General features: G+C 45.9%; 1 protein-coding gene across 2 annotated transcripts in view; it reads right to left on the bottom strand.

The window, feature by feature from the left end:
• The window catches only part of RASGEF1B (RasGEF domain family member 1B), a 113879-nt gene extending 92813 nt beyond the window's left edge, over window positions 1–21066 (bottom strand). The window contains exon 1 of one of the 2 annotated variants that reach the window (XM_033914551.1): window positions 20775–21066. The gene's annotated coding sequence lies outside the window, so the exon portion shown is untranslated. The remainder of the gene's footprint in view (window positions 1–20774) is intronic. The other variant, XM_033914542.1, reaches the window with a different exon arrangement.
• Between the last annotated feature and the right edge of the window lie 3903 nt (window positions 21067–24969).

The following is a 24969-nucleotide window of genomic DNA, read 5'->3' as shown; positions in this document are numbered from 1 at the left end:
GCATTTCAGCTTCTATTTCTGTTGGTATGCTAGGTATTGCCAGAGAATGTAGTGCATGCAGTTAGGTTAGCAGGGTTTAAAAAAAAGGTTTGGATAATTTCCTAAAACAAAAGTACATAAGCCATTATTGAGATGACTTGGAGAAATCTACTGCTTATTCATAGGATAAGCAGCATAAAATATCTTTCTTTCTTTGGGATCTTGCCAGGTATTTGTGACCTGGGTTGGCCACTGTTGGAAACAGGATACTGGTCATGGTCTGTCCCAGTATGGCAACTCTTAGGTTCTTAAGTTCTATATAGGTCTGGAATATGATTGCATTTTGCAGGGTTTGCTTACTGGAGCTTAAATAAATTTCTCCTCTCCCCCCTCACTACCATGGGAGAGATGGTGTTATAGGGGGCCCATCTTAATTTTTCCAACCAGGGCCCATTCAGTCCCGGCTACGCCATCAGTGGGCCCGTCGAATGTTGATGTGTAAATGCCAATTTACAGTTTGCTAATATTCTGTAATGGGACCTGGGTGCTTAGATCCTGTTACAGAGTCCATGCTTAACCCCCAGCATGTTGGCATCTAACTTTTGGCATCCTTTAGAGCAGTGGTATCAAACTCAAACCCTTTGCAGGGCCACATTTTGGATTTGTCGGTACTTGGAGGGCCGCAGAAAAAAATAGTTAATGTCTTATTAAAGAAATGACAATTTTGCATGAGGTAAAACTCTTTATAGTTTATAAATCTTTCCTTTTGGTTAAGTCTTAATAATAATATTGTCATTTATAGCTAAAGAGATATAATCAAGAAACTGTTTTATTTTACTTTTGTGATTATGATAAACATACCGAGGGCCTCAAAATGGTACCTGGCGGGCTGCATGTGGCCCCCGGGCCGCGAGTTTGAGATCACTGCTTTAGAGCATTGCACCATAAGAGTCAAAATAGTAAAAATTCAATAAATATCAAACATAAACTTTAAAAGTTGCTTTTTGTTTTGTGTTTCTAACCTCTCATACAACCAGAGCATTGCAAACCTGTCTTGGGGGACCCCACAGCCTGTCCAGTTTTTAGGATATCTAAGATGAACACGCATTACATAAATTTGCAGACACTGGAGGGCCCAAATATGTTTATCTACCTTGAGCTTATTCAGGCTGGATGTCCTGAAAATCAGGGCTCACTATGACACATTTGGAAAGCTGTGTCATAAAAACCTAACAAAAGAAAGGACTGTGGAATGCAATGATCTTGACAAGGCGTTTATTAAGACAAGTCAATAAAAATAATATGAATATAAAATAGTCAGATATCAGTAATTCATGAAGTGGAGACTATTTTATATTCATATTATTTTTATTGACTTGTCTTAGGCTCCTTTCACAAAGGTGCGTTAGGGCCTTAACGCGTGGAATAGCACGCACTAAATTGCCCGGCGTGCTAGCCACTACCACCTCCTTTTTAAGCAGGCGGTAATTTTTCAGCTAGCGTGCGCTATAGCATGAGCTAATCCAGTGCGTGCGCTAAAAACGCTAGCGCATCTTTTGTAAAAAGGAGCCCTCAATAAACGCCTTGACAAGACCGTTGCATTCCAGTCCTTTCTTTTGTTATGTCTGGATTCTGGTTTTCTGACTGTGGAAAACCCGGGCCCTCTTTTTGGTTTGTGCATAAAAAACTAAACCAGGGAGAACCTTTTCTGGGGTGTATGGGGGGGGGGAGTTTGGAAAGTTGTCAGTTTCTGTTACTTCCATTATAAACAGTAGGTAGATAGGTGACATTTAGGGGTCCTTTAACTAAGGCACGCTCGCCGTTTTAGTGCACGCTAAACACTAATGCATCCAAGGAACACTGTTAAGCTGAAATTAAGCAGGTAACATTCCCCAACCTTTTGTATCATTCCCCACCCCTTATTCATTTGTTTTGGAATTGTATTTAATCCCCCCTCTCAATTGCATTTTTACGTCACAATTGTTTTTAATATTCTGTTAGTTGGATTTTTTAAAAAAAATTTTTCCGCTTTTAATTTTTGTAAATTGCATTGGATTTGGACATTGCGATCGTATCAAATATTTAAAAATAAACTTGAAACTTATAGTCTGTGGACGCGTTAGCATGCGCTAAAATGGCTAGCACGCCTTAGTAAAAGGACCCCTTAACGAATAAACAGAGCCTGGCGAGCGCATGCTAAAAACACATTAAACAGGGACTCTGCAAACTGGCAGTGGTCCTGCGGCGTGTGCCAGCACAGCTGCTGCAGCGAGGCAGAACTATTACTTCAATGGGAAAACCGGTTCATAATCTAAAGCGCGCGAGGACAAAGGCGCGCCGACAACCGAGCGCGGACAACTGAGCGCAGGACTTAATCGCGCCGAAGAAAAACCGTATTTTAAAGGGCTCTGACGGGGGGTGTTGGTGGGGAACCCCCCCACACACACACACTTTACTTAATAAGAGATCGCGCTGGCGTTGTGGGGGGTTTGGGGGGTTGTAACCCTCCTCATTATACTGAAAATTTAACTTTTTCCCTGTTTTTTAGGGAAAAAGTTAAGTTTTCAGTATAATATGGGGGTTACACCCTCCCCAACATGGCAGCGTGAGGCAGCGCAATCCCTATTAAGTCAGAGCCCTTTAAAATATGGGTTTTCTTCAGCGCGATTAAGCCCTGCACTCAGTTGTCCGCGCTCGGTTATCGGCGCGCCTTTGTCCTCGCGCATTTTTGACCCGTCACCGGGAAAACCATCACCAGCAAGTTAAGACAACTGAACCACTCAGCAGAACACGCAATCTGCCGGTTTTACAAGCAGAATGTTGTCTGGAAGGATTGGATTAAAGCAGATAAAGTAATTGATAATGGTAAGCTGCTTGATTTTTCACAATTGCAACATAAATATGGTCTGAATAAAAAACAAAGTTATAAGTGGTTGCAGTTGAAGCAGGCTATTCAGGTGGGGTTCCCTGAATGGAAATCTTTAAATGATCATTACAGCTTAGAATTCTTATGTTTCCAGGCAGATTTTCTGGGACACCAGGCCGCAAAGTGGTATAAAATTATATCTAATTATTTGAATAAGAAACCTAAAAATGGATTAAGAGATATTTGGAGCATTGAGATTAAGCATCAGATTAATGCATCTCAATGGCCACGTATTTGGTCTTGGAGAATTAAAGGTACAATGTCGGCATCTATTAGGCAAACATGGTTCTTTTTGTTGCATAGAGCTTTCTGGACTCCTACTAGATTACAAAAATTAGATTGCTCTAAGTCTAATAGATGCTGGCATTGTAAAATTGAAGTTGGAACTTTAGACCATCTTTTATTTTATTGTCCATGTATTCAGGCATTTTGGATATTAATATGGGATCAAGTTAACCTAATGATGGAGAGTCATGTGGCATTGTCCTATGTGTCCTATGACACAGTGGTTTTTGGAATGTGCATGAGGGCTAAATGCCAAATATCTACAGCAAACAATAAATTACTGATGATTCTTACTGGTGTGGGAATTCAGCAAATAACGACTAATTGGAAAGACTGTTCTAGACTGAATTGTAATTTCTGGTGGAACTCAGTATGCCATATGTATAAGATGGAAAGCTTTCTTGCAGTACAGAGGGGGCATTTTAAAAGGTTTCAGGAGGTGTGGAGGCCATTAATTGAATATTATAATGATTAAGGTTTATTCTTTTTCCTTAGGGGATAATTTGTAGAAATGGGGGGAAGTGGGGGGATAGGATAATCTAATTAAATAGTGGTATATTTCAACTGATTAATGGATATAAGAAACATGGTATATATGTATGAATAGAAAAGGAAAGGGGGTAAAATTATTGGAAATATGTTGTTATGAAATATTAGGGGATATATGTAATATGATGAGATATATTTGTTGTGCATTAATGTATATAATAAAATGAAAAAAGAGTTTGAGGAAGAAAGGGTGGGGGGAGGGATAGGTTAATGTATGATTAATTGTATTATGGAAGAGGGATGTCTAAGTATGTATATGTTTGGATATATTATTTTATTGATATGGGAAGGGATGGGAGGTGGGGGGGGGGAATTAAAACATGTATAATAATATTGTTTAAGAATGTCAAGTGAGTTATGTGAATTAATTGTAATAATATTGTACACTTGTTGAGAGAAATAAAAAGGAATAAAGATTTAAAAAAAAAAAAAAAACAAGAAGAATGAACTGCAAACCAGTAAAGCTTGTACTTCCTTTGTGCTCCTCAAAGATCAGGGAGAACTCTGTGAATGTGCAAAAATTAAGCAGAAACCAAAAAACTAAAAACCCTCAAAAGTGTTTCACTGACCAAAGCCTTCACCTTGAACAAGTTTACCACAGCAGAGAAATGTTGCTGATAAAGTTTCCATGGCAACCAATTTTTTTTTTTCCAGCAGGATAAGGATCTTTCTTGCTATCTGGTGGCAGCTTCCTGTTCCGCATTCCCCACAGGCTGTTAGATATGAGCCTATTGTTATCAGTTCATGTCCTAGACACCAGCTCAATACATCTGTGACCACCTGCCTAAATATCTCGCTTCCCTTGAATGAGCGTGGCATGCGATGGCCTTCACTGTGGTACCCTACCGGGATCACTAGCGACTAATAAAAATCAAAATGAGTAAATAATTAATAAAATGAATTCATTAAAGCAGGCTCCCTGTGAAGGAAAGTCTCCAGCATCACAAAAACAAAAATGCACTGCGAAAAGAACAGTGCCGTTGAAATTACTGTCAGTCCCAAAAAATAGTGCCATCAAAATCCATATTATTTAATGGGACCGCAAAAAACACTCACAGCCATAATAGTAGCCACTTTCATGCTGACTGAATAACACTTATTTTTTATTCATCAGTCCCAAACTGTGAATATACTGTATAAAATAGTACCATTACATACAGTACTGGACTAAGGGCTCCTTTTACAAAGGAGCGCTAAACGCTAATGCATCCATTATAGTCTATGGACGTGTTAGCGTTTAGCACACGCTAATACTTAGTGCACGCTAAAATGGCTTGCACGCCTTAGCAAAAGGACCCCTAAGCGTTATTCAGTCAGCATGAAAGTGACTACTATTAAGGCTGTTAGTGTTTTCTGTGGTCCCTTTAAATAATTGTGCACTATAAGTACAAGACAAGACTTGATTGTACTGATTGTTGGTTTCAAAGTTACTCCTGGTGGGCCTAGGAACTTTACATTACATTACGGATTTCTATTCCGCTTATACCTTGCAGTTCAAGGCGGATTACAAAAGATTTGACTGGACATTTTCCAGTGAAGATACAATTTTTTTTTTTTTTTTTGACAGAGGAGAGATAGCTGGATAGATTCCTAAGGGGATTTAGGGGTTGGATAGTAAAATGACAGTGCCGAACTGTGTGATATGGACAAAGAGAATATAGTTAGAGTAGGTAAGATTACCATCTAATTTTTGGGGTCTGTTTGCTTGGAAGGTGTTTAGGTGGATTATTTGGGGAAGTAATATCTTGAGGTAGGTGAAGAATGGTTAAGATATTTGGATGAATTTCTTTTCGGAATGTTTTGAAGTCATCCGATGTTGTCAGCAGATTGGAGATGGTATGGTTGAGTTTTGCTGCTTGTGTTGCCAGAAGGTTGTCAAACAATTTCTTGCGTAGTGTGCCTTTGAGTGGGGGAAAGGCAAAAGGGTTCGGGGTTCTTCTGTGTCTTGAGGTGGAGATCTGGTTTAAGCGGTTGTTTAGGTAGGAAGGGGAAGAGCCATGTAACGCTTTGAATAATAGGCAGTGGAATTTGAATTGAATTTGTGCTTGTATGGGTAACCAGTGGGAGTCTAAGAAGGCAGTAGTTATGTGATCATATTTTCTGAGTGAGTAGATCAGTCTGAGGGCGGTGTTTTGTATGGTCTGGAGTCTTTTTATCATAGTGGCTGGACAAGGAAGATAGAGGGAGTTACAGTAGTCCAGCAGACCTAAGACTAGGGATTGGACAATTAGTCTGAATTGTGCTGGGTTGAAGAATTTTCTGATTTTACGTAGATTTCTCATGGTTAGAAAAGCTTTCTGGGTCGTCTTGTTGATTTGGGACTGCATTGTGCAACATCTGTCTATTATAACTCCTAGGAGTTTTAGTTCGGGTTGTATTGGGTATTTGGTGTTTTTGATTTTCAGTTCTGTGATGGCAGGCGTTTTGGCCTGTTCGAGCAAGAGGAATTTTGTTTTTTCTGAGTTTAGTTTTAGTTTGTGATCCATCATCCATTTTTCTACTGTATCTAAGGTTGTTTCCAGCTTTGTTGTGCTGGTGGTATCTGATGGGTCGAAGGGGAGGAGTATGGTGATGTCGTCTGCGTAGCTGAAGGATGTGACATAAACCCCTTATAGAGGGGGAAGCGGGAAGGGTCATGAATTTTATATACTGTCTTTCTGTCATATAACCAAAGCGGTTTATATAATGTTAAGGTACTTTTCCTGTCCCTGGTGGGGGGTCACAAAGTTGGGACAATGGAGGGTTACGTGACTTGCCCCGAATCACAAGGCGTTGTGGTGCAAATTGAATCCAGAGCCTTGCGTTTTCAGCTCACCACTCTAATCATTAGGGCTACTTCTCAATTCACAGTAATCTGCCATCGCAGCAAGCCCAGGATGGCAACGGGCAAGACAGGAAGGTTACATTTGGGGGGTTGTCAGAGACAATACTGAATGACAGACAGTGGGTGGAGCCCAGGGGCTATGTTTTCCCACTGTAGCACTCAGGGAGCGGAAAGCACAGTTACTTACCGTAACAGGTGTTATCCAGGGACAGCAGGCAGATATTCTTAACGCAAGGGTGACGTCACCGACGGAGCCCCGGTACGGACCTTTTTAACTAGAAAGTTCTAGTTGGCTGCACCGCGCATGTGCAAGTGCCTTCCCGCCCGACAGAGGAGAGCATGGTCCCCAGTTAAGATAAGCCAGCTAAGAAGCCAACCCGGGGAGGAGGGTGGGACGTAAGAATATCTGCCTGCTGTCCCTGGATAACACCTGTTGCGGTAAGTAACTGTGCTTTATCCCAGGACAAGCAGGCAGCATATTCTTAACGCATGGGTGACCTCCAAGCTAACAGAGAGGGAGGAGGGATGGTTGGCCATTAGGAAAATAAATTTTGTAACACAGATTGGCCGAAGTGTCCATCCCGTCTGGAGAAGGCATCCAGACAGTAGAGAGTAGTGAACGTGTGAACTGAGGACCAAGTGGCAGCCTTGCAGATTTCCTCGATGGGCGTGGAACGGAGGAAAGCCACAGAAGCAGCCATAGCTCTGACCCTGTGGGCCGTGACAGCACCTTCCAGTGAGAGACCGGCCCGAGCATAACAGAATGCAATACAGGCAGCAAGCCAGTTGGAAAGCGTCCGTTTAGAGACAGGATGACCTAGACGGTTAGGATCGAAGGTCAGAAAGAGCTGAGGGGATGAGCAGTGAGCCCTGGTACGGTCAAGGTAGTATGCAAGGGCACGCTTACAATCCAGCGTGTGCAACGCCTGTTCCCCAGGATGAGAATGGGGTTTAGGGAAAAAGACAGGCAACACAATGGTCTGGTTGAGGTGAAAAGCCGAGACCACCTTGGGAAGGAATTTAGGATGGGTACGCAGAACCACCTTGTCATGGTGAAAAACAGTGAACGGTGGATCGGCGACCAGTGCATGCATCTCACCAACCCTCCTGGCAGAGGTGATGGCAATGAGGAAAAGCACCTTCCATGTGAGAACTTTGAGCGAAGTTGTGGCAAGAGGCTCAAAAGGGGGTTTCATGAGGGCTGATAAAACCACATTCAGGTCCCAGACGACAGGAGGAGGCTTCAGAGGTGGTTTGACATTGAAGAGGCCTCTCATGAACCGGGAAACCAGTGGATGAGCCGTGAGAGGTTTTCCGAGGATAGGCTCATGAAACGCAGTGATGGCACTGAGGTGGACTCTGATTGAGGTAGACTTGAGGCCAGCGTCGGACAGAGAGAGCAAATAGTCCAGTACAGGTTCCACCACTAATGAGGTGGGATCGTGATGATGCAGTAGACACCAAGAGGAGAACCTGGTCCACTTCTGATGGTAACATTGGAGGGTGGCCGGTTTCCTGGAGGCATCCAAAATGCGACGGACAGGCTGAGACAGATTCTCTGGAGAGGTCAGCCCGAGAGAAACCAAGCTGTCAGGTGGAGTGAAGACAGATTGGGATGCAGTAGAGACTGACGTTGCTGCGTAAGTAGAGTAGGAAACACAGGAAGAGGAATGGGCTCCCTGGAGCTGAGCTGAAGCAGGAGGGAGAACCAGTGTTGGCGAGGCCACCGAGGAGCGATGAGAATCATGGTGGCCCTGTCCCTGCGGAGTTTGGATAACGTCCGCAACATCAGAGGTAGTGGAGGAAAGGCATAGAGGAACCGATCCGTCCAGTCGAGCAGGAATGCATCTGGGGTCAGACGATGAAGAGAGAAGAGTCTGGAACAGAACTGGGGTAGCTGATTGTTGTGAGGCGCTGCAAAGAGGTCCACCTGCAGAGTGCCCCAGCGAGCAAAGATGGAGTGGAGTGTTGAAGGGTCCAGAGTCCACTCGTGAGGTTGAAGGATGAGGCTGAGATTGTCGGCCAGGGAGTTCTGTTCGCCCTGGATATAGACAGCCTTGAGGAAGAGATTGCGGGCCGTGGCCCAGGTCCAGATGCTGAGAGCTTCCTGACAAAGGAGGCGAGATCCGGTGCCACCTTGCTTGTTTATGTAGTACATGGCGACTTGATTGTCTGTGCACAGGAGAAGGACCTGAGGGCAGAGAAGGTGCTGGAAGGCCTTGAGAGCATAGAACATGGCTCTGAGTTCCAGGAAATTGATGTGATGTTGACGCTCCTGAGGGGTCCAGAGTCCCTGGGTGCGTAGATCTCCCAGGTGAGCTCCCCACGCATAGGGGGAGGCATCCGTGGTTATGATCATGGAGTGAGGGGGTAGATGAAAGAGTAGACCCCTGGAAAGATTTGAGGAGTTCAACCACCATTGAAGAGATTGCTGAAGAGACGATGTCACAGAGATGGGATGAGAAAGAAGATCCGTGGTCTGTGACCATTGGTTGGCAAGAGTCCATTGAGGTGTCCTGAGGTGGAGTCGCGCCAGAGGAAGCACATGGACCGTCGAGGCCATGTGGCCCAGGAGGACCATCATCTGTCGGGCAGGAATGGAGTGATGAAGGAGCACCTGACGACAGAGGTGGAGCAGGGTCCGTTGACGGTCGGAGGGGAGAAACGCCCTCATTAGTGTGGTGTCGAGAACTGCTCCAATGAACTGAAGTCGCTGTGTGGGAAGCAGATGCGACTTGGGGTAGTTGATCTCGAACCCCAGGAGATGGAGGAAAGAGATGGTGTGATGAGTGGCTTGTAGCACAAGTGGAGACGTAGGTGCTTTCACCAACCAATCGTCCAAGTAGGGGAACACCTGGAGGTTGTGAGACCTGAGGAAGGCCGCCACCACAATAAGGCACTTGGTGAACACCCTGGGCGATGAAGCGAGGCCAAAAGGTAGCACTTTGTACTGATAGTGACGGTGCTGTATCTGAAACCGTAGGTAGCGACGTGAAGTCAGATTGATTGGGATGTGAGTGTAGGCCTCTTTGAGGTCCAGGGAACATAGCCAGTCGTGTTGAGAGAGAAGAGGGTAAAGCGTGGCAAGGGAGAGCATTCTGAACTTCTCCTTGACCAGACACTTGTTGAGGTCCCTGAGATCGAGGATGGGACGAAGGTCTCCTGTCTTCTTGGGAACCAGGAAGTAGCGGGAGTAGAATCCCTGACCCCTTTAGTCCGGAGGCACCTCTTCGATGGCATTGAGAAGAAGGAGGGAGTGGACCTCCCTCAGGAGGAGGGGGGTTTGGGAGGAGTGAGAAGCAGACTCTACGGGAGGATTGTCTGATGGAAGAAGTCTGGAAATTGAGAGAGTAGCCGTGGCGAATGATGTTGAGGACCCATTGGTCTGATGTGATGACCTCCCAACGGCTGAGGAAGATTTGGAGGCGACCTCCGATAGGCTGCGAGCAGGTGGAGTCTTCTTTTTAGGTTTAATCAGAGTGTCCCACCTGGTCTCATGTGCTGAGAGTTTCTGGGTTGTTGAGTCCAGGGACTCTCCGAAGAGTTCATCACCCAGACAAGGTGCGTTAGCCAGGCGGTCCTGGTGGTTAATGTCCAGGTCAGAGACTCTCAGTCATGCCAAACGTCGCATGGCCACCGCCATGGCAGATGCGCGAGAGGTCAGCTCAAATGAGTCGTAGATGGAGCGAACCATGAATTTCCTGAGTTGGAGGAGGCTGGAAATATGTTGCTGGAAAAGAGGGACCTTACGTTCAGGAAGGTATTTCTGTAAGGAGGAGAGCTGTTGCACCAGATGCTTCATATAGAAGGAGAAGTGGAAGGTGTAGTTGTTGGCTCTATTGGCTAGCATGGCATTTTGGAAAAGGCGCTTACCAAATTTATCCATGGTTTTTCCCTCTCTGCCAGGAGGGGTGGAGGCATATACACTGGAACCCTGAGACTTTTTCAAAGTAGATTCCACCAGGAGGGATTCGTGGGGCAATTGAGGTTTGTCAAACCCTGGGATTGGAATAACCCGGTACAAGCTATCCAATTTGCGAGGGGCCCCGGGAACAGTGAGGGGAGTCTCCCAGTTTTTATAGAAAGTTTCCCATAAGATGTCGTGGACGGGCAACTTTAGAAATTCCTTGGGAGGTTGCTCAAAGTCTAGGGCATCGAGGAAAGCCTGAGACTTTTTAGAGTCGGACTCTAAGGGGATGGAAAGAGCTGCTGCCATCTCCCTAAGGAATTTAGAAAAAGAGGATTGTTCTGGTTTTGAGGCGGTATCGGTCATGGAGGGTTCTTCGTCGGTTGACGAAGCGTCCTCTTCGGTACCGTGCGGGGAGTCTTCCCACAAGTCTGGGTCTCTAACGTCAGGGTGTGCACGTTTGGACATCGGTGTGGAAGGCTCGGCATGGCGGGTCTTTGAGAGAGATTTGCCTGAGCGCACCGAGGCGGTACTGAGAGAGGAAGACCGATGTCGTTCCTGGGACCGGGAAGGGTCGGCAGCAGTACGGGTATGCACTGTAGGTGTTTCAGCCAAGAGCACCGGCATGGAGGTATTAATCGGTACCGAGGGGGTCGACACCGATGGGACAGTGCGAGGCTCGGACCGGTCCCGTACCGGAAGGTGCGGTGCCAGCAACGCCGGCAACAGTTGTTGGAGTTGTTGCTGGAGCTGCTCCTGTAATTGGTTTTGGAGTATGGCCGCGATGCGGTCATCCAGGGGGGGCACCGGTACCGCTTTTTTCTTCTTCGGTACCATAGGTGCCGCTCTACGCTCCGGCGATGAGGAGGCCGATGATGAGGCACTCACCGATATCGGAGCGGAGCGTTTGCGGGGTCGGTGCGGTGCCGGGAGGGCCGGAGTCGCAACCGTGGCAGGAGGGCGCTCAAGGGAAGTGGAAGGCTTCTTAGCCGGCTTACCTAGGCCCAACGACCCCGAAGAAGGGTCAGGTGGTGTCGACGTCGTGGGTGCCGACTTTTGTGGTGCCGTCAACGTCGCAGCAGGTTCCATGGCAGATCCGGTACCGAATAAAAGATTTTGCTGGATCTGCCTGTTTTTTAATGTGCGCTTTTTAAGCGTAGCACAGCGGGTGCAAGAGTCAGCCCGATGCTCTGGACCCAGGCACTGCAGGCACCAATTGTGCGGGTCGGAGAGAGAGATCGGGCGTGCACACCGCTGGCACTTCTTAAAGCCCGGTTGAGGGGGCATGAAGGGAAACACGGCCTCCGCAAAATCGAATCCGGAGGCCTGTATGGTGGCAACAGGCCCCGCCGGGGCCGGCCTGAAAAAATAAAGAAAACTGGACGAGTTTTTTTTTTTTGTAAGTAAAAATAGGGAAAGGAAAAATTAGAAGAAAAACGAAAAATTACGCGAGCGGGAAGGCAGAAACTGGGGACCACGCTCTCCTCCGTCGGGCGGGAAGGCACTCGCGCATGCGCGGTGCGGCCAACTAGAACTTTCTAGTTAAAAAGGTCCGTACCGGGGCTCCGTCGGTGACGTCACCCATGCGTTAAGAATATGCTGCCTGCTTGTCCTGGGATAACTGGGGACAACGCTCTCCTCCGTCAGGCGGGAAGGCACTCGCGCATGCGCGGTGCGGCCAACTAGAACTTTCTAGTTAAAAAGGTCTGTACCGGGGCTTCGTCGGTGACGTCACCCATGCGTTAAGAATATGTTGCCTGTTTGTCCTGGGATAATGGAATGATTCACTGCGGGAATTTTATCATGGGACGTTTCAGTGCGGCTGTGATGAAATGTCCATGAGGAATTGTCCCATTACAGTTAGGCTGGGCTTCATGGCACCCACAGAGGGCAGCAGACACAGCAACTCTGGTGGCAGCTATCCAACCCTTCCTCCCCCCCCCCCTGCCAGCCACCGCAGAGGTGCCAGATGTGAACAGGGTGGAGAGGGGAAGGGTATAATTTTGGGGGGTGGGAGGACATTGCCCCCCAAATACTGAAATCTTGAAATGTGGATGCATTGCACCCCAAATGCAGACATTTGGGGGGGGCAAGGGTATCAGCCCCCCCAAACACTGAAATTGGACAATTCGTTGTGGCCAGTTCATCGTGCTGAACTGGCCACGATGAATCGTCCTAGACCCCTCAGAGAGGGCCATCCTTTATGGAATTTCCTTTTTGGGGGTAGGGGTGGGGGAATATACAGGGTGTCCACAAAGTCTCTTTACAATTTCAAAAAATTACTAAAAAGGCAATTGATGAGATATATGTTAATCAAATTTGTCCTGCGTACTCAGTCGTTATCAAAGTTTGTAGTCACATTGCATTTGGGTATTTCAGGTACCCTGTTGATGAAAGAGAGGCTGTTGAATAAACCCCTAAATAAATGGCTACTCCTCATGAAAAGGCACGTGTATCATGGTTTCTCGAAACAAAATCAGATACGCAGACTCGGCGAAACTACAGGACTAAGTATGGAAAAAAATCCACCGTCACCTCTGTCAATTCGTGAATGGCATAAGAAAGTTATGGAGACAGGGACAGTATTGGATAAAGAAAGGAGTGGACGACAAAGAATATCGGAGGAAAACATCGATCGTGTAAGACAATCCTTTGCTCGTTCTCCTTCAAAATCCATCCGTATAGAGGTGTATTAAATGAGGCAAAAAGCCTTCAATATCTACTCCTCATTTGGCAATAATTTCCACAGATTTGTCTATTCATTGTTTGTTTGTTTTTAATAAAATCTTGAAATTGTAAAGAGACACTGTGGACACCCTGTATATCAATTCCAAGAATGACGAAAACTTTCACGATCTTTTTTCCTGTTCTGTTGACTGTGTACCTCCATACTCTTTCCATAAACAGTTAACACACACCACCAGTAGCCCTCTCATTTCCTGTCTTGTAAATTATAACCTTCCACTAGCAGGAGAAAAGTGTCATTAAGGCATTTTGTTCAGTAGAACACTACCTGCCTGCCAACTGAGACCAAAAGATAAAACAATATATGTCTACCCCCTCCAAACATGTGAGCTTTCAGGATCACAGGTCCATTTTTCAAATGAGACTGCAAAGCTAAGGGACGGGAGGTTTATACAGAGAAAGTATTTGCAGAAGAATGCAGGCCTCTATGAGCAGAAATGGGATAGATAGAGAAATACTGGGAAAAAAAATTGGGAGGTAGCCCCAAATTTTCCAGACCTAATGGGCTTAATGGTCACTGTGGCAGAATCTAATGCTCTCCTTTTTTAAAAACCAGAATTATAAAGAGTGTTAAAAAAATGATTCCATATTCATTGTTTTTGGGGTAAAAAGAGTTCCCCACATATCTAAAATATAAAATGCCAGCGATTATAGCAGTTTTCTAGTCCAAAAAACTTTAGTCAGTCATTCTCCGTACATGAAGATTCTGCTTTGACTTCAGTGGTGAATAAATCACGTTAGAAAAAGTGGAATAACTGCTGGACTAAGGGCTCCTTTTACAAAGGTGCGCTAAGTGTTTTAGCGCGCGCTAACCACGCGCTAAACGCTAACGCATACATGTTAGTCTATGGACGCGTTAGCGTGCGCTAAAATGCATATCGCACCTTAGTAAAACAGGGGTTAAGTGTATAGCTCTCGATGGAGACTGCCTCAACGTTGATGGTTGGGCTGAAAATTTTGCAGTGGCCCCTCGCAGTAAAGGCTGGAAAAACTAAGGTGTGCTTTGCACTCTTATTTCCAGTTTTCATGCAATATTGTCCAGGAATGCCAAATTACTACTGAACACAATGGCGGCTCAAAGCAATCTGCTGCCCGAGGCGAGGGATGAGCACTCCCCCCGTCCCCGAGCATCCAAAATGGGGCTGGGGCAAGGGCTACCCCAACTATTAGGCAAGACTGGCCAGCTGCCTAGGGCAGCAGCTTCTTAGAGGGTAGCAGCTTCAGTAAAACATAGCAGATGCCAGCAGAGCCTCACGCACCACTCTTTTAAGCCCAGATCCCCCATGTTTAAAGCAAAACAATAGATCCTGCCAGACAAACCCAATGAACCATGTTTCTCACCACTCATACTTTTAACCTGCTTTTCCGCAAAAACACAAAGGAGATAGATGATGCTCAAACAACAAGGAGCAAAATGAGAAAGAAAGCAAAAGAAAAGCTCAGTTTAACACACCATAATACAGTATTCCCCCGATATTCGCCGGGGTTCCGTTCCAGGAACCCACGCGAATCTTGAAAAACCGCAAATACGGTTTTTCATGGGGGAGACTGGAGAGGGCAGCGGGAGAGACAGGAGAGGGAAGCCAGAGTGCCGGCGAGTGCAGGAAATCACTCGGGGTATGCTCCAACCGCCTCTTCCTGCACTAAGTCGGGCCTTATCCAATCAGGAGCTGCGTGTCAACCTACTATACCGTCCTGTATACCACCCCAATAGCACTTATGGCTGCAGGTGGCACCTATATTTATTTATTTTAAAATTTTCTATAACGTTTCAGCTAAACAGTTAACAGAATGCACGTACTATATGGCAGTATAGTAGGGTTTGGGTGAGCTCACACATTGTACCATAAATGCAGTAGTTAAAGTTATTCATCTCTCCTTCTCCCCATTTTGCCCACCTCCACCCCCTTTCACCATTTCTCCCTCTCCTTCCCCCCTCTGTCCTTCCCCAAGGCCATCTCTCCCTATCACCCTTCTACCCACCTCTGACATCTCTCTCCCTGTCCCCCTTCGAGCCCCTCTGTCTTCCCCATCCATCTCCCCCTCCATCTCCCCAATCTGTCTATATTGAGTTCTGCCCTTTATTATTTTACTGGTCGGCTCTCTCTGCCGCATCTAATCCTTTCACCTTTCTCCCCCAAAACAGCATTTTTTCCAATCCCCCACCCCTGCACCTACCTTGTTATAAAAGTTGTTGCCGGGTGGCAGTAGCAATTCACAGAGCTACCCTGCCGTCGGGCCTGGCGTCTTCTCACCACTATGGCCCACCCCAGATAAAAAGGAAGTTGTCAGAGAGGGTGGGCAAGAGTGGAGAGAAGATGCCGGGACTGGCGGCAGGGTAGCTCTGTGAACCACTACCAGCACCCGGCAGCTTTTACGACAAATTAAAGGTAGACACGTGGGGGAGGAATGGAAAAAGTGCCTATCGGGGAGAGAAGGGTGAAAAGATTAGGTGCCAGGAAGGGGTGTTGCAGAGAAATCTGACCAGCAGCAAGATGCCGCTCCCTGAACAGTGCGGCTTGAGGCCACTGCCTCAGCTGGACTCATTATAGGGCCACCCCTGGCTGGACATCTGCTATGTTCAAGCCATGGGAAACGCTTGCTAGAAGAGCTTTGTCATTTTCTGCTGCTATGCAGAGGCACTAAATATTGCCCATGGCAAGCTGCTACTTTAGCAGTGCCAAGACCACAAAGAAATGTCTACAGTGACTGCAGAGCAAGATCTCATGAGAAAAGGACAGCTCAGATCTTTTTGGCTTTGACCTTGTTCCCTAAGTATGATTTGGCTTTGCCCTGCAATTCCAGTTAATTAATCGCTTTATCAGTAACTCCTAGATCAAGTATGAGTGTGCGTCTGTGTGTGTGTGCGAGAGAGAGAGAGAGAGATGCTATCAGTAACTCTTAGATCAGGGGTGCCCACACTTTTTTAGCTTGCGAGCTACTTTTAAAATGACCAAGTCAAAATGATCTACCAACAATAACATTTTTAAAAACACAAAGCACACTGTACGCAGAGAAAATGTTAATTATCATTTGTATTTGGGGTTTTTTTCCAGAGGTCAAGGCAGATGACTTTAAAATATACAATGTCACCTCAGTAACATCTATGCAAAAATAGACAAATATACCCCCACCCCTTTTACCAAACCGCGATAGTGGTTTTTAGCGCAGGGAGCTGCGCTGAATGCCCCTCGCAGCTCCCGACGCTAAAAACCATTATCGCACTTTAGTAAAAGAGGGCCATTGTGCAAAATATAGACAGCAGATATAAATTCTCAAAACGGACACATTTTGATCACTAATTGATAATAAAATCATTTTTCCTACCTTTTTGTCTGGTGATTTCATGAGTATCTAGTTGCACTTCCTTCTTCTGTAAATCCAATATTTATTTATTTCTGCCCCCCTCCTTTTCTTTCTGTCTCTCTTTCTTTCTCTCTCCCTCTGCCTCCCTCTTTATTTCTGTCTTTCTCTCTCCCCCTTCCTGTCTTTCTTTCTCTCTCCCCCTGCTCCAAGCCATAGTGCCAATTTCTCCACTTCCCCAATTCTTTCTCTCTCTCTCTGCTGCCGCCCCCCTCCCCCTAAGCCACTACCCCGATTTCCCCCTGCTTCCCCGAGCCAGGCCTGGCGCATACAAGCGCCGAGCCAACAAGCCTACACCTCCGATTGGCTGGCCAGAACTTCCTCTCCGACGTCAGAATTGACGTCGGAGGTGAAGTCTTGTGGGTCCGGAACTTGTACACACCTGGCCTGGCTCGGGGAGGAAGGAAGTGAAGGAAGTAAAGATCGCAAAGGCAATTTACTGGTCAATCGCAATCGACCATTTGGGTACCCCTGTCCTAGATCAAGCATGAGAGTGTGTGTGTGTGGACGTCTGTGTGTGTGCGGCTGTCTATGTGTGTGTGTGTGTGTGTGTGTGAGAGAGAGAGATGCTATCAGTAACTCCTAGATCAAGCACGAGAGTGTGTGTGTGTGCGCACGTCTGTGTGTGTGTGTGTGTGAGAGAGAGATGCTATCAGTAACTCCTAGATCAAGCACGAGTGTGTGTCACCCATGTGATACTGCCTTGTGTATGTGTATCTGACTGGTTTAAGGAAAAACACATGAGAAAAACAAATTAGTATCCACCCCCTACCCAGTTCAAAAAGTAAGCAAAAACATTAGTAGCCATGCTCTTTCACAATTTTTTTTACTGAGTTTCAATAGTTTCTCTTACTGAAGACATCATTTTATAAGCAGAATGTCAAATAAAATTGAAGTGAGGAGAATGTGGTGTACTGGTTAGAAGAGCTACAGCTAGGACTGTTCCTTGTGACCCTGAGCAAGTCACTCAATCCTCCACTGCCCCAGGACTGAAAGCCTGCTGGGACAGATAGGGAAAATGCTTAAGTACCTGATTTGTAACCTGTTCTGAGCTCCTTTGAGAGGGCAGGCTAAAAAAAAAAAAATGAATAAATAAATAAATATATGAAATGTGAAACTAAAAACTCCAAGTCAAAGCTTACTTTCACTGGTCACTCAGGACAGTAGATCACAGGAAAATTAAACAGCATGCTCCCTCCAGCACCCAATAAATGTGATAAACTGTATAACATATACTGGACTTCTTGAACTTTTATTTATTTTGTATTGTGGTTTTTGTACTTGTAAAAAGCATTCACACCAAAATAATCTCAGTGAGGCCAACCCCATTCATCATCTGTCTTAGGATCAGAGAACTTATGAGAAAGAAATCAGGAAATCGGAGGACAAAACAGCAAAACAAGTTCCAATTATAAGTTTCTAAGCACAAACTAGTACAGTGGTCTCAAACTCAAACCCCTTTGCAGGGCCACCTTTTGGATTTGTAGGTGCTCGGAGGGCCTCAGAAAAAATAGTTAATGTCTTATTAAAGAAATGACAATTTTGCATGAGGTAACACTCTTTATAGTTTATAAATCGTTCCTTTTGGCTAAGTCTTAATAATAATATGGTAATTTATAGCTAGAGACATATGATCAAGAAACTTTTATTTTGCTTTTGTGATTATGAGAAACATACCGAGGGCCTCAAAATAGTACCTGGCGGGCCGCAAGTTTGAGACCACTGAACCAGTGGAATCCTGAGCAGGATTTTTGAACTTTGTCCAACTGATACTTTTCAAGCCACCTTTACAGTGAGCCGAGACAGTTTCCCACAGCGTGCGAGGAAGCCTTGGTGCTGCATAAGACCGAGAGCACGACTGAACTGTCAAAGCCCATTTCCTTGAGCTTTGAAATACAGCCACTGCAAAAGCCCGAGCGAGACACAGACCTTTATCCACGGAAAAGCACCTGCCAAAGGGCCGGTGATAAACGCTCTAATCAATGTTGCTTGCAGACTCCATCTCTGCTGACAAAGCATTCTGTTTCTTCCACCACCCAAGACTGCAAACCCTAACTTGTTTTCTGTCATATTTATCGTTTTCATTACTCACAGCACCAACCATTGGAGCAAAGTGTAAATAAAGATGTCCTAAGGCAGGAACACAACACCTCAAGGAACAGCTGAGTGGTTTTCAGACACTGGGTTACAAACGACTCAGGGAGGGATAAACCAAAAAGCACTTCCTATTTGACTCCAGGCAAGCATTTCCATCTTATAGCTGGGGATAAGTGACATTTCCAACAAGAAATCCTTCCGTGGGGGCCAAGTAAGCTTTTATTAAGCACTGTATTCCACATTACAACCCAGCTCCAGACTAATGTTTTGAGCTGCCATCAGAAGTGCACTGGAGTGTGGAGAGTGTGGTACAGGTGGCTATAGCCAGGACTGTCCCTTGCGACCCTGAGCAAGTCACTTAATCCTCCACTGCCCCAAGTATAAAGAGGTATGAAAAAAAAAAAAAAAAGAGAGAATGCCTTCATCCTGCTTTCTGGTAAAACCCAGGGGGAGATGCTATTAGGCTGAGGCTTGGCTTAGCCATGTCCCCTCCCCCCCCCTCCCGCCACACACTTATGCGGAAGATAGTACGGAAAGAATTATGACAAATCGGGTTCTTTACTTACATTGCCCCACAAGACAACAGAATATTAATTGGCTATGTATCGGTCATACAGTGCTCCCCTAGGAAAATTAAGAAAAGCAGGTGAGTTCGCAAGTCTCCAACTGATATTTGGGGCTTAGAGAAAGTGTTTGGTTTATTATCAAGTGACCTTTTCTTTCACTGCAAGTATTATAGATGACTCCCACAGTTGGAAAAATTTGTATTTTTTTTTTTTTTTTTTTTTTTACTAATTTTGAACTCAACAGGAAACTACTGCAGTAAGTAAATACACACAATTAATTCCCACCAAGGAGTATCAGGAGACATCCCTATTCCCGGCTTCCCCCTCCCAACCGACTTACCCCATGCTTATATATATATATATATATATATATGCAGTCGTACTGTAGTGAAAGAGAGCTGACTATACAGATTGACATCTCAGCTCAAGTGCTTAATGCCCCCCCCCCACCCCCAGCCCCAGTCGCCAGCGGTTAAGTTAGAGTTAACAGAAATCAAAGGCTGAAGAGGCAGCAACTGTAGAGGCAGACACACACAGCGCAGCAATCTCTATAAGATGTATGCATTGCAAGCTAGCTTGGTAGTTACACTGCATAGAGACACAAAAACGTGCGTGTGCAAGAAAGCACACATAAATAAATATGTCATACATCGAGGGGAGTGTGTGGCACAGTGGTTAGAGCTACAGCCTCAGCACCCTGAGGTGGTGGGTTCAAATAAGACCTAAAAAAAACTCTGTGGAGTGACGATGTTCCTAAATGGACTTTATTTGAAAGTGTCAAAGTTCCAAAGGTACACTGAAATCATCCACATAAAATAATTTCATCCACATAAAAATACATAAAAGCCTTAAAGGACCTAGTCCGCTAGGGATACAGGACCCGACACAGTCAGGCCCTTGACTAGGTCCTTTAAAGCTTTTATGTGGATGATTTATTTTTATGTGGTGGGTTCAAATCCCATGCTGCTGCTTGTGACCTTGGATAGAGTGTGAGCCCAGCAGAACAGATAGGGAATCTGAATGTAAATAAAAATATATAGCTAGCTATATATAGGCATGCTCATTAACATCACCCAAAAAAGTCAAGCAGACACCTTTTCCTCCCCCCCCCCCCCCTAACAAAACCTTTCCGGAACAAAAACAGTGAAATCCCTAAATATAAAAAAAACAACAAAAAATAATCCTCAAACAAACCCTGAAATGTTCACTTCCTCTCAAGGACGATGAAGTACAGTTTCGGAGCCTTTTTATTTTTTTTTTTTGGGGGGGGCTATTTAAACATCTCCTACAGCTCTGCTCCCACTTATTGCTGTTTTGAACAAATAAGCCTCAACCACATCTCATGTCGTTCTATCACGATATCATCTCTTAAGAAGAAACAAAGGTGGAGCCGATGGACCCGGTCATTATTCAATGCATCTTAACAGATGGCCTGCCACCCTTCCCATGCCCCCAGGAGCTCACAATGCAGCCCTACCACACTCTCCACCGCTAGGTGTTCTTAAAATGCTACAAGCAGTTAAACATTTTTACCTGTGTACAACAGCTTCCGGCAAAAAAAGAAAAAAGTTGGAAGGACAGGGGTCGCCGGCTTGGAAACGCTTTGGCAAGCAGCGGCTGGCAAGTGCTTTAAGAGTCCAGGCGAGAGAACATCTGGAGCAGCGGCGGGCAGGAAGGCTGGGGGGGGTAGGGGGGTCGGATCTGTCCCGGTACCGCAGCAGACACACACAGAGTCAGGATCGGGACACGTCCGGCGCTCCGCTCGGACACGAGACGCTGTGGCGAGAAGCTCCCAGCTCCCTGGGACTCCTTTCCCCGCCCCGAAACTACTCCCGCCCCGCCCCCTGCGCCCCTCCCCCTTCTCCGCACCTGCTGATCCCGCTGAGCAGGGGGGAGGGGAGGGGAGGGAAAGCTGCAAATCCTCTAGATCTGCTGGAATTATTGTCCTGACCGTGTGGGTTTTGGTTCCTAAGATCGAGCCTCGGTAATGCTGTCAATTTGTACGGTGGCAGCCGCCTCTGTGACCCTTTTTTTTTTTTTTTTTTTTTGCTGTTACGAGGACTAGGGCTACCCTATACAGTTTTACGATTCTGAGGTTTTCGCACTACTAAATTCTTGAATGTTAAACTTACACTTTTTTTTCCAGTTAAAATGTGCCCTGTAAGGGGGGGGGGGGTGCTCATCGTAAAAATGCAAAAAAAAAAAAAAGCCCCAAAGGAAAAAAAAAATGCTTAAAAGACACAATAATATGCATATTATTGCATGGAAAAATGCACCATGTTTAAGTATGACACTGATTTTTTAGTCAAAGATGGGGCATATCATTTGCATGTTTTAAAGATGATTTCCGGAACATGGTAAAAACCAGGATACAAACCTACTTGTGCATACATGAAGTACAAACAAACACACAGACATACCTGTCCACAGGGATAAATATAAATTCTGATGCACAGGGCATAGGAGTGGGTTAACTCCTTTAACCCTTTCAGGACCAAGGGACATATTTGTCCCATAACTTTAAAATCCTATAAATTTTGATTGGGATAGTCTACAGTTCTAAATTTGATATGTACGGATTCCATATGATACTGCCTTTATGTAAACAAACTGGTTCCGACATTCATTCATTAGCATCGTTGCCAGATTGACGAGAACATTCACTTGCCACACTGTCCATAAGCCAGAAGTGTGATTTTTAAAAAAAAAAATAATGATATTTCACAAAAAAAATCAATTTTTTGGCATCTGCAAGCCCTTTTTACCATAAAAATGTCGTCAAAACCACAAAAATTGGCCTACGATCTTTATGGTCCTGAAAGGGTTAATGGGGAGCTGTGCAGAAGGCATCATCTACAATCTCTTCAGTTCCACCTCCTTCCTTGGTGGGCTGTACTGACTCTCTTCAGTTTTTCCTTCTGCAGGTTAAGGTGTCTTTCTGATCTGCTCAAAGTATGTATTTTATTATTTTGGGGCTTTTTTAACCCGAATCTGGAGGCTTTTGGTGCTCAAGAGGGCCCCAGTAGCCTAGGGCATGATCTTTGCCTGGGAAAAGACACAGACTCAGCAGCAGTCTGCAGCTAACAGGGCAACCCTTCAGGGAACCTGTTTAGCCAGTCTGCATTTCCATTTGTGGAGCTTGAGGTCCATTCTCCTGGAAGCTAGGCTTGCCCCTGATTGATCAGGCGCTTGAGCATAGGCTATTTGGCTCATGGCTGTCTGGGACGGGGTTTATCATGTGCCGGCTGTGTTCCCTTCCCCCGTTGCAACAAGTGGATCTCTGGAGGTCTGAGGTCTCAGTCTGACTTCGGTCCGACTGGCATCCCAAAGATCACAGTGTTGTGGACCTTTTCATATACTTGTTTGAAGCTGTGGTTTTCTCCAGATTCTAGCTGCAGTGTGAGCTGAAGTAGGCAATAACCACCGGTACAGCACAGTAAGTACCGTATTTCCCCATATATAGGCTGCATCTATATAAGGGTTTTGCAAGCCGGCACAGTGTGTGCGGCCTGCAAAACTGGGGTGACCTATACAGTTTTTAAAAATCATCTCCCCCCCACCCCTTACCTCCCTCACTGGACGAACTGGAATCGCTGCTTCTCAAATCGCGGCCAGCGGTGCAGGACAGTAGAGATCTTTTTGATCTCCAGCCTGGCTTCGTGCTGCTTCCTACATGCCTTTACCGTCAGTTCTCGTGGGACTCATGAATACCGATGGTAAAGGCATGCAGGAAGCAGCCCGGGGCTGGGCTGGAGATCGAAAAGATCTCTCTGCCCTGCACCGCTGTCCGCGATTTGAGGAGCAGCGATTCCAGTTCGTCCAGTGGGGGGGGGGGGGGGGGGGTAAAAACTGTATAGGCCGCCCCAGTTACTGGTAGATAAGCTGTGGCTAATACAATGGGGCGGCTTATCTACCAGTTTTAAAACTTGTATAGGCATTTTTTGCGTCCTGTACACTGGGGCGGCCTTTATGCGGGGAAATATGGTACAGGTTTTTTTTAGCTTATGAGCGAATCGGGGGGAGGGGGGCAGGGGTGTTCTCAAAACCAATACTATGGTGGATTTTAGGGCTTTGAGAGCACATTCCACGAGAAGAAAGGCTTCTTCATGGGCGGAGACCCAGGCAATCCCAAGGAGATTTGTAGGGCGGCTTCATGGTCCACACTTTATATTAGTGCTGCCCATTTCGCAATTCGAATCAATTCACCGATTCACTTCAGGTGAATCGATTCGAATCGATTTGTTTTTGAAGAAAATCGGACTTACCGATTCGTCAGCCCCATTGGTAGAGACCCGTTCGGGCTTTCCCTCTGCCACCGGAGTCCTTGCTTCTGATGTAACTTCCTGTTTTGCAAAACCAGAAGTTACATCGAAGCAAGGACTCCGGTGGCAGAGGGAAATCCTGAACGGGTCTCTGCGTGCAGATCAGCGGCAGCAAGGCTCTCTCCTTCCCTGGCTTTAGTATTTCTCCTCCCCTGGCTTTAGTATTTCTCCTCCCTGGCCAGGCAAAAGCGGCGGTAGCGAATGCAATTCACTACCCTGCCGCTACTCCGGGTGTCTTCTCTCCATTGGCCGCCCAAGCGGAAAAAGGAAGTTTTCACTGAGGGCAGGCCGTAGTGGAGAAAAGACACAAGAAGTGGTAAGTTACATGCGTAACTTGCACGTGTAAGTTACACATGTAACTTACCTGTGTAACTTATAGACATACGTACATGTGTAACTTATAGGCGGTTATAAATTACACATGTTTCTGTGGTATAAGGCAGTAAACATCCATTCCCTGTACTCCTTCCCCATCAAAAGCACAGGACTTACCAGGATCCTGCAATTCTGACTCAGGAAGGGCTGTATCCACCTGGATTCATCACCCTTCACCACCTATAGGGCAAGAAACATCCATTCCCTGCATTCCTTCCCCATCAGAAGCACAGGACCTGCCAGGATTCTGCCCTAGTTGAAGCGCTTATTTTTGGGGTAAGGGAAAGCAAAATAAAAGTCCACTGCTGGTACTGGAATTTTCCTAAATGCCGCAGCAGACCCTTCCATCTCTCCCGACTGCGAGACTGACATATCATTACCTACATCCAAAAGATAGCATCGTGGCATCAACCTAAACGGGCTGCTTCGGGCCTTCTCACGTCGGGGCGTTCCTCTGCCGCATCACTGATGATGTCATCAACAACACAGCAGTGGAACATCCCGACGTAAGAAGGCCCGAAGCAGCCCGTAAAGGTTGATGCCGCAACGCTGCCTTTTGGAAGTAGGTATTGATATGTCAGTCTCGCGGTCGGTGTGGGGAGGGAGAGATGGAAGGGTCTGTTGGGGTTCGGCTGCGTGGCAGGGGGGAAAGAAAGATGCCGTAGGTTTGTGATTGGGCAGTTTCCCTGAAAATAAGACCTAGTGCATTTTTGGGGCCCCAAAATAATATAAGACAGTGTCTTATTTATGGAGAAACACAGTAAGCGGGTGCAGGCAAAAAAAACTGCTTTGTTTTGTTTTCTGTGTCTGTGGTTTTATATATATATACAGTGGTGCCTCGCATAACAGACGCCTCGCACAACGAATGCTGCACACAACGAACTTCATGTCTTGATTCACACAACGAACTTCGTTTCACACAACGAACTTCACACAACGAACTTCGTTTCACACAACGAACTTCGTTTCACACAACGAACTTCGTTTCACACAACGAAGTCGCCCGAGCTGCCGATGTATTGCATCCTTCC

Source organism: Geotrypetes seraphini, chromosome 1 (assembly GCF_902459505.1).
Source record: "Geotrypetes seraphini chromosome 1, aGeoSer1.1, whole genome shotgun sequence".
NCBI classification, from domain to species: domain Eukaryota; kingdom Metazoa; phylum Chordata; class Amphibia; order Gymnophiona; family Dermophiidae; genus Geotrypetes; species Geotrypetes seraphini.
The sequence above is the reverse complement of the archived record's forward strand: the minus strand, read 5'-3'. Positions and strand labels throughout refer to the sequence as shown.